The sequence below is a fragment of the Strongylocentrotus purpuratus genome, unplaced genomic scaffold, assembly GCF_000002235.5.
Source record: "Strongylocentrotus purpuratus isolate Spur 01 unplaced genomic scaffold, Spur_5.0 spur5_scaffold_18, whole genome shotgun sequence".
NCBI classification, from domain to species: Eukaryota; Metazoa; Echinodermata; class Echinoidea; order Camarodonta; family Strongylocentrotidae; genus Strongylocentrotus; species Strongylocentrotus purpuratus.
Window position 1 is genome coordinate 19,410,536 of NW_022145603.1, and position 9,155 is coordinate 19,419,690.

The following is a 9,155-nucleotide window of genomic DNA, read 5'->3' on the forward strand; positions in this document are numbered from 1 at the left end:
GATGAGTGCCCCTTTTCCGTCGAAAATGCCCATTTCCCATTCTCATTAGTGCCTTTTTCATCCCTGGTGAGTGCCTCTTTTCAGGTGTAGGAAGTGCCCCATTTTCACCTCTGATAATTACCCTTTGTACTTTGACACGTGCTCCTTTCCTTTTCTAAAAAGTGTCTTATCCCTTTTGATAAGTGCCCCTTTTCCTCTCATCATTAAATGTGCCCCTTATTTAAAATTAATAAGAGTAATTTCTCTAAAACTCGCTCCTTACTCTTGCTCGCGTATATAGATGATATAATTATGTTGCTTATCAAAGGCCTTTTCAGACTTCCGTTATGAGTATGTGCTTATATTCCCATCAGGATTGGGTTTTTCCTCTTTACAATGATGTATTCTTTTCGCACTGCGACCTCACAAATCCTACAAGTTCAATAGATGCTCTAAATTAGCTTGACGCAAGTTTGAGTAAAATGTTTACTTCCCGCATGGAATAACTTCGCAAGTGAATTTCTGGCCTCAGTTTTCCTCTCGGAATAGGGACTTAGAGATTTGCACAACGAAAACGTGGATCGCTACGATCGACGTCCTTTTAATGCACTGCCTTGAATGGACGTCACACGTATCGGTCCACGCAAATCTAAAAGTCCCTATTGTCGTGTGAACTGCGACTTGTCGAGTTTCAAATTGAAGCCCGACTGCCGATGAGCCGGGTTATATGGCCTAGACGCCAGCTTCGCCGAGACACGAGAAGTTCATAGTGCAAACGTGACGTAGTATAACGGTCGGGGGGGAATACCCGATTGTTCCACAGAACTGGAAAATATGTATTTTCTCGATCTTTGGACTATTAAGAATTTTTTTTTTCAACATCGGTTAGTTGAGAAGTTTGTATTTTACTGCTATAGGTGTCATCAATAAATATTGTCACTAAAGTACCTATTTTTAGTTTAATCTGGTGAGTTTTGTACAGTGATGTTTAAAATGTTGAGAATCAATAGAGGTCGTCTGACAATTTGATACACAAAAATTATTCTAATGCTGCTATGTGTGTGCTTTACAACTTCCTGACTTTTACCTCGCAGTTTATGTTGTTTATTAATCTCCTATTGTGTTCACTCACGAAGCTTCTCTAGACGCGGTGTTTTGTGCTTTATAACCCGGCTCAACGTATCTCAAACTCCAATTGGAATAACGACTTCTCATAGTTCACACGACTCTCTGAAAGAAAAGAAGGCAAATATTCTCAACTGCCAAATTCTTCTACGCTTTTGTTCTATCTCTACAGCTGTTCAACCACTTTCAGACCAGAACTCCTGCTAATAATTTGTTAAACTGATATTTGCAGACGGTTTTTCATCATTAAAAAAATGGCACTAGCAAAAGTAAAACCACCAGCGATTGGAATTGATTTGGGTACCACCTATTCTTGTGTTGGGGTCTTTCAGAATGGGAAGGTGGAGATCATAGCTAACGATCATGGTAACCGGATCACACCTAGTTGCGTTGCCTTCACAGATACAGAAAGATTGATCGGTGATGCCGCAATGAATCAGGCGTCAATGTAAGTTTATTATAACATTTTCTATTCCCCACTCCTGACGACGGATAGTCAACCTGTTCGAAACGTCGAGCCCCCTAACTGCCCATCCTCTCCAACCGGCGCTCTCGGCCCCCCCCCCCCCCCCCCACTCAGGGGTCGGAATAAACGCATGCGTGTTGCCAAAATGTCCGGTAAAGGGGTACTTTTCGTGCGACAAAGTCCGGCCCGAGAATTGTAAAAAAAAGGGGTGTATTTGACTTTTCACCCGGAGATTTCTTTAAAAAGGGGGTGTTTTTTTTCCTTTTTCTCTCATCTCTTTGGACTCCTGAGAAATTATTCCGAATTTAGGGGGGTACATTGAGCATTTTTCCTGATTTAGGGGGGTCTCCAAGGCAGGAAAAGCCCGTGAAAAGCCCGCGAAAGGGGGGTTCGAAAATGTTGGCAGTCCTCAGATAGGGGGTGCTTTCAAAAAGAGGGAACGAGCATATGCGTACCCTAAATAACACTGAGTGGGGGGGGGGGCGGCGCTATACATCTATAGAATTATAAGCTCAAGAAAGACTACCAAAAGTCCTTTTCAGGACTCCCCTATCCTTCCCCTCTCTCACATGGTGCAACCGTAAGCCTGTACATCAACATCACCATGCAAGCCGATACTTATAAGCAGCATCTAACATTTTCTATGTTTAAACAATTGTTTATCCAAAACTATAAGTGACAAACATATAATTTCAATGACTGGTGGACGAATTAAAACATCTTTTTATAAAAAAGAAACTCACTAGGTGTTACAGGTACTATGTCCCATTTGCAGGCCAAAAAAAAAATGAAAAGGTTAAATTCCAACGGCATATGAAAGATAATCAGTCAAACCTGTCTATAGCAGCCGCCCAAGGGAAACACAAACAAGTGGCCTTTGTAGACAGGTGGTCTTTGTAGACAGGTTCCTTAAGTACATGTTTCAATGAGAAACCATTTCCAAGGGAAACATGTGGTCCTTGTAGACAAGTGGTCTTTCTAGACAGGTGGTCACTAAAGCAGGTTTGACTGTACTCATTTAGAACCCCCCCCCCAAAAAAAAAGGGGGGGGGGCTTGAAAATGTCTTTAAGTGGGAAAATAACGACTATTAGTTGTCGAATCGACTTAAGAGCTATAGAGCCAGTAAGTATTAGTCTGATTTTCAGACCATTTTACCAAATGGTCGTACGTTTTATGCTGCGCAAAGATTCAATCAGTTTAATTTTGGTCACTACAAGAAGTGGGTTATTGATGTAGACAAATGCTCATGTACCCTTTATATTACAGCTCATTTTATGTATGTTTTTACCAAAGAAGAAGAAAAGCCAGTCAGACACTCAATATTGTCTGACAGTGAAGTCTAGCAAGTAAACGGGTTTCATTGCATAATTTGAATATTAGGACACTGCTAACGTTCAAATTTCACAGATAGGACATACATGACATATTCATAATTCCTGCAAAGTTCTACAGATTTTGATGTTGGCTGTAAAAGGGACATAGTATCTTTAATCTCCCAACAAGGGTGACCATGCAGTAATTTGAAAGTGTGAAGTGGAGAGTTTAACAGGGAACAGGGAGGAAACATATTTTGTTAGATTTTCGTCATTTTGCATTTCAATATTCGCTTGACATTGTGATTATAATTGGCACATGCAATTCAACGCCAAGAAATGCTACTAAATGCGAATTCACAGAAAGAGACATCCCATTATGCACACTTATACTATGAAGGGAGATGATCTTCTAAGTGTGGTCAGCAAAGTGGCGGAACCAGGGGGGAGGGGCCCGCCCCCCCCCCCTCTGGTAAAAAAAAGAAGGAAAAAAAAAGGGGGAAAGATTTGTTTGTGTGTGCTAAAGAAAGCAACAACCCCCCCCCCCCCCTCCTCCTAAGTCACTGAATGAAATATCTGACGACGTAATTTTCTAATTTCCGGGCCAAAATGAAAAAATAAACACAATTTGCTCATCTGAACGTGATTAAATGCCTAAAGTGTCCTGCCAGTGTCACAAATAAGGTATCAAAACATGCTCATCTATCCGTAATTAAATGCCTAAAACCCCTAAGTTTTCGGGGCTCCACCCCCTCGAACCCACCCGGGGCCCATAAGGCGGGCCCACTGCATGCTTGTCTGAACATTATAAAATGCCTAAAACCTGAGCCTCCAGGGGCTCTGCCCCTGGACCCAACACCAATTTGTGTCCTGCCAGTGTCACAAATAAGGTATCAAAATATGCTTATCTGACCGTAATTTATTGCCCAAAACCCCTGGGCTTCCGGGGGCCCCGCCCCTGGACCCCACGCGAATTCGTGACCTGCCAGTGTCGCAAATAGGGTATAAAACATGCTCATCTGACAATAATTCAATTTATATAACCCCTGAGCTCCTGGGGGCTCCACCCCCTGGACCCCACACCAATTCGTGACCTGCCAGTGTCGCAAATAAGGTATCAAAATAATTATGCTCATCTGACGGTAATTTAATGTATAAAGCCCCTGAGCTCCTGGGGGAAACTTTTTTTTGGTCACGAAATTTGTAAATTTGACATTTTGCTCCGTTGGGGGGGGGGGGGGGGGTAAGGTCATCTTTTTTGGCCAGCCATTGGTTATATATATTTTTTTAATGAAAACAATTATTTAATTTTGTGCGCCGGGGGGGGGGGGGGGCACGTCCCTGTTTTTCAGTACATTTTTGGCGAATTTAGGGCTGATTTTAACATATTTTGGTGGCCGGGGGGGGGGGGGGCACGTGCCCCTATTCCCCCCTGGATCCGTCCCTAGGCGTTGATGAGTATTACCATAGAAGTAGAAGTAGAAGTACAACATGCGCTGCTACTTACACTAATTAGTACATGTACTTACAACGGCCTATGCTCATGTAGGATTTAATTACATGTGACAATAACCTATTCTTATTTATTATCGTTACAGGAACCCCAAGAACACAATCTTTGATGCCAAACGTCTTATTGGGAGGAGATTCACAGATGACAACGTGCAATCAGACATGAAGCACTGGCCTTTCACCGTCACCAACCAAGGAGGCAAGCCAATGCTACAGGCAGAGTACATGGGAAAACAGAAGACGATGGCACCAGAAGAAATCAGCTCCATGGTCTTGACCAAGATGAAGGAGACAGCTGAGGCTTATCTTGGCCAGCAGATCAGCGATGCCGTCATCACTGTTTCCGCTTACTTCAACGATGCACAGCGACTGGCGACGAAGAACGCAGGTGTGATCGCTGGGCTCAACGTCCTCAGAATCATCAACGAGCCCACCGCTACCGCCCTAGCTTACGGACTCGATAAGAAGCTGAAGGGGGAGCAACATGTCCTCATCTTCGATCTCGGTGGTGGTACGTTCGATGTCTCGATCCTGGACATCGAAGATGGGATTTTCGAAGTGAATTCTACAGCCGGTGACACTCATCTCGGAGGAGAAGACTTCGATGATAGACTAGTCCATTATCTTGCCGAGGAGTTTAAGCGAAAGCATACAAAAGACATGAGTTCCAACCCAAGATCGCTCCGTCGCCTCCGTACTGCAGCAGAGCGAGCAAAGAGAACACTGTCAAGCAGTGCTTCAGCAAACATCGAAGTTGACTCACTGTACGAAGGTATCGACTTCTACACCAGTGTCAGCAGAGCACGATTCGAGCAGCTGTGTTTGGATCTTTTCATAAAGTGTTTGCAGCCAGTGGAGAGGGCCATCATTGATGCTAAGATCGACAAGAACAAGATTGACACCGTGGTACTTGTCGGTGGATCAACACGAATCCCGAGGATCCAGAAGCTTCTCCAGGAAGACCTCGACGGCAAGGATCTCAACAAGTCTATCAATCCTGATGAAGCTGTTGCCTATGGTGCTGCTGTCCAAGCTGCCGTCCTATCTGGTGACCCAAGCGAAGAAATCAAAGATGTATTTCTAGTCGATGTGGCTCCTCTCTCTCTTGGCATTGAAGGAAGAGGAGGTATGATGACAAAGCTCATTGAGAGGAACACAATAATTCCTACAAAGGCTGCCAAAACCTTCACTACTGCTGCTGACTACCAGTCTGTCATAGCCTTCAAAGTGTTCGAAGGAGAAAGATTTATGACCAAAAACAACAATCAACTTGGCCAGTTTGAGTTATCCGGTATACCTCCTGCACCTCGGGGCGTCCCTAAGATTGAAGTCTCTTTCGACATCGACGCCAACGGCATCATGCACGTCACTACCAAGAACAAGAGCACGGGTCGTAGCAACAAGATCACCATCACTAACGACAGCAGAAGGATCTCTAAAGACGAAATCGAGAGCATGATCAACGATGCCGAGAGATTCAAGGCCGAAGATGATGCTAGGCGGGAACGCGTCGCGGCCAGGGACGAACTCGAGAGCTATGCCTACAACGTCAAGTCCGCTGTTGATGACGTCATTACTTGGATGTATAACAACCCTTTGGCAAATAAGGAAGAATTCTCGTTCAAGTTCAAAGAGTTGCAGAAGACATGCTCTCCTATTATGGCTAAATTACACGCAGGTAGTAACTCAGGTCATCCCGGACTATAGGCGAACTCACCATAATCAGGCAGTGGTGGGCCTACTATTGATGAAATGGATTAGATTCCAGCCATCATCATCATCATCATTTGCAATGGACTTCATTCTACATGTCGGGCCAAGTGTACTTTTAACCTTAAAATTATGGGATATTAGCATTGGGCAACTCCTCCAAATATCAACTGGATTAATTATTGTTGCTACAGAACAGGGCAATGAGAATCATTTGTCATAAGAAAAGATTAGCCCATTCAAATCAATTGTTTTATTCCATTATTGCTCAAAAAATATTTGATTTATATAATCTGCGTCTGGGTTGTAATGTGTATCAACTGAATCTGGGCGAGTTGCCTCATGCATTAACTTTGTTGTTTTAAAAAAATGAGAGATTCCACGATTACCCAACGAAACAATCTTCTTATTACCATATTCCAATGTTAAAAACTCTTTGTCTAAAGAAAACTTTAATTTACGCTAGCCCGATCTTTTGGAATTCTCTTGATTAGTCTCACCAAGTCTGTTTGCATTTAAACGAAATCTGAAGTTAAAGCTAGTTTTAAAGGATCAATGTAACACTGTGCTCATTTGCTTCAAGTGCAAGCATTTATTCATGATTACAATACACATTTCCCTTTGGAATTTGGTTTATAGCAACCAATGTCGCTCAATGATTTTCGTGCATGATAGCTGCAGAATGCAAACTTAAGTGTCCCTTTCTTGTGCTTGTGTTGTTTTGCTTGTCTTGTCATGATTGTATTGTCTTGTTTTGTTTCGTCCCGTTTTCCCCATCTTTGTCCTTGTTTTTTTCTACTTTATGATACATTGTACTATGATATCTTATGTTAAGGAACCTAAATTACAAGCTATGCTTTGAAGTTTCCACCGTAATACAGCAAGCAATTATCTTCTTAGTCTCAATTGTATACTTTTACTGCATTGCATAAACCATATTATGTATATTTCTCGTTTGTTAATAGTTTAATTGGAATGACTTTGTAAATTGTATTTGCTGTTATTATGGAAATAAATTAAATGAAAAATGTCGGTCAAGCCACGAACGAAAATCTTGGACGTCACGAGCAGCATTTGTTAAGGAAATATAAGTTCAAAGCAATATTTTAGAACTTAAATTTAAGAACATTGAATATTTATATACATAAACATATTGGATAGTGATTTCTTACAATTTGGGTAAAATTGGATGCCCCTGTGGATGTATTATAAGCACTAGAAATATTAGCCTCTAAAACACTTTGATAAAAATTTTGATAAATTTCAAATAGCGCCTACGATTGTACAATGGTAGCTGCGACCATGAAAATCTCAGAATATGTAGATGTGATATATAACTTCCAAACGAGAATAGCCAAATTGGTCGATTTTAGTCAAGAAACATTGTTTTATAGCTTAATTAATATCCCGACCTTGAGAGGGAGCTATACAACAAAATGAGTGTATTATTTACAATTGCATAACTTGAGACTCGATTTCAACCGTGACAACGATCACTGAATATTATAGGATCGCATATGCTTCCAATATGTTCGTTTGAACCAAATTCATGACCCCATACCAAAACTTTGTATTAAGTTTAATGTATCACAAAACTAATTCCTAGTGTCTTAATTACATGTCCTCTTCCAAACAGTGTTTATTTTCTTCTTCTCCAGTTATCCAACACTTTCTTTCCATTTTACTTTCTCACATAATATTCATAGCCTTTCCTTTACCTTTTGAAATTATACACCTAGGTATTTTACTGAATCATTAGTCCATGACAGATTATGACTTATCAAACTCTATTTATTAATTCCATTACCAATCCACATTAGACCCTCCCAAACTGTTCTAGTTTTTTTAAGTATTATTTCCAAAGAATCCTTATAATTTACTAAGAAAAATGTTTCATCAGCATTTTGCAATAGTTTTAATTGAAAGCTAAACATTTTCTTACTCACAGTTATTCCACTAAAACCGTAATTATTGCGTATTTTTATTGCTGACATTTCTGCATATGACCTTTGTTAGGTGACTTGCTGAGACTGCAGCGTCTATAGTCGCAGTTTAACAATAGGGACTTTTAGATTTGCACAACAACAACGTGGATTGCTACGATCGACGTCCTTTTAATGCACTGCCTTGAATGAACGTCACACGTATCAATCCACGCAAATCTAAAAGTCCCTAGTGTCACTGCATGGCCGCCAGTTCTTCAGAATTTCAGGACAGCCCTTTAAAAATAACAAAGTAATCAGCCCTTTCTTTTGTTTACATGTGAATGATTCAGGGCATTGACTAAAACCTGATCTATTTTTTCCAAGAAGTTTATAGATTTCGATGTGGAGTCCATCTATATCAGGTGATATATCGTTTATCATACTAAAGACTACTTTTTTACATTTCCTGGTTAACCCTTCACAACTTTCTCTATCTTTGTCTTAACACATTCATCATAACACAGATATTCATCAATACTTTCTGAACTTTTGTTCTTCTTTCTTGTCCAAATTGCTATAACAATCTTTTGACCTCACTTATTATTTCTTGTTGATTTCTTAACAACCTATTTTTTACAATCCTGTGTCTTCAATTGTGTTAAGACTTTTGTCTCACCATTATGTTTTACTAGTGGCATAAAATATCTTGTGTTCTTTTCACCTTCCTCCATCCACCTAACTCTAGTTCGTTTACCAGCTCCTTTGCATTTGTGGGTACTATTTTTGTTTGTTCTCTAACTAACACATATTCATCTTAAGTTTTTAGATCTCCTCCTATTCATTTTAAATCCAGATCTTTTAACCCTTTTTCTAAATCTGAAGAGTTATTTTTATGTATTTGCTTTCTAGCATTAAATTTTTGTGAAAATTCTCTTCATTTAATTTTCATCATATCCAATTTCAGACCAAAATGTTTGTCTTCATCGTTTACACAATTTTTAATTAAAATTCTTAATGCTATCTTGGAATGATTCATCCCCTAAAAAGAAACTTTTAGTTAATAACCAGTAACCAGGACCTTTTACACCTTTCCCCATGCTTAATTTCAGCGAAATAACATTGTG

At 40.3% G+C, this 9,155-nt stretch overlaps 1 pseudogene; it reads left to right on the forward strand.

Annotated features, from left to right (window-relative positions):
• The first annotated feature begins 1,343 nt into the window (after positions 1 to 1,343).
• On the forward strand, positions 1,344 to 6,901 carry LOC581126 (annotated as a pseudogene).
• Positions 6,902 to 9,155: the final 2,254 nt, after the last annotated feature.